This window comes from Psammomys obesus, unplaced genomic scaffold (genome assembly GCF_907164565.1).
Source record: "Psammomys obesus unplaced genomic scaffold, mPsaObe1.curated_primary_1811, whole genome shotgun sequence".
NCBI classification, from domain to species: Eukaryota; Metazoa; Chordata; class Mammalia; order Rodentia; family Muridae; genus Psammomys; species Psammomys obesus.
Window position 1 is genome coordinate 11,801,270 of NW_026585894.1, and position 1,551 is coordinate 11,802,820.

Genomic DNA, 1,551 nt, shown 5'->3' on the forward strand with positions numbered 1-1,551 from the left:
TGTGTGTGTGTGTGTGTGTGTGTGTGTGTGTGTGTGTGTGTGTGTGTGTAAGCATGCATCTAAAGGATGCTTAGAGATTTTCAGATTTACTCTTCTGTGGGGAAGGCATCTGTAGAGCTATGCTCAGGCAGGAATATCACTTTTTCCAAGGGTGGAAGGTGAGGTTGCAGTAGCATTGTACTGGCAATAGCAAAAAATTAAAAAAGGATTTATCTATTTTATGTTTATACCTTCACTGTATATATGTGTTTCATATGATGCAGGTGACCTTGGAAGCCAGAAGATTGCCTCAGATCCCTTAGAACTGGAATTACAGATGGTTGTGAACCACCATGTGGGTGCTAGGATTCAAGCCAGGGTTCTTTAAAAGAGCAGCAAATTATCTTAGCCTCTCTCTAGGACATGATGTCAGATTTTTAAAGTAATCACAAATAAGTAAATCACCAGGTGTAGGATGGTTATACACATATCAAAAGCTTACTAAGTCTTTAGTTTTATCAGTTCCTGCAGTTCAATAGCCCCTTCTACAATGTGGGAAATCTCTAAGACCTAACATATAGAAAAGGAAATCAAAAGAAATAAGCTCTATAATATCTTCTTAATTGTTATCTGTGCACAATTTACAATTACTCCTGTACTGTCTTGGTCTTAGAAAACAAGCATTAAAATAATATTACCTTTACCAGGCATGATGGCAAATGCCTTTAATCCCAAGCAATAGTGAGGCAGAGGCAGGCCGATCTTTGTGAGTTTGAGTCAATCCTGCTCTGCAGAAATACTTCCAGGATGGCCACAGGCTACATCCACCACAAAAACAAAGAACAAAACAACAAAAACAAAACAAAACAAAATTCTGTCTCAACAAAACAAAAAAGTTGGGTTGAAAAACTCAGTGGTTAAGAGCACTGACTGTTCTTCCAGAGGAACTGGGTTCAATTCCCAGTACCCACATGGCAACTCAAAACTATTTATAACTCCAGTTCCAGGTGATTGGACATGTTCACGCAGAAATACATACAAACAAAACACTAATACACATAAAACATATCAATAAATCATTTTAAAATGTTAATAAAGAGCCATGGTATCATCAGTTTCCTTATACATATCTTTTTGTGGCAAAATGGGCTATGTTTTTAAGAGACATTCTCACTGCATAGCCCACACTAACCTGGAACTTGCTATGCAGCCCTAGCTGACATGGAACTCATGATCATTCTGCCTCAGCCTTCTATGTGCTAAGATTACAAAGGTGTATCACTACACTTGACTTGGCTACTTTAAAAAATTCCAGTAAAGCCGGGTGGTGCTGGCACACACCTTTAATCCCAGCACTCAGGTATGCAGAGGATTTATCTATTTATCTCTGGTTTTTTAGAGACTATAAGATATGTGCCCAGGCCCTTCTGGCTTTTAAAGTACCTGTTGAGAATTCAGGTGTAATTCTAATATAAAGGTCTACCTTTATATGTTAGTTGGCCTTTTTATTTTTTTACACTTATTTATGTATTTATTTATCTGTTTGTTTGTTCACTTTACATCACAACTGTA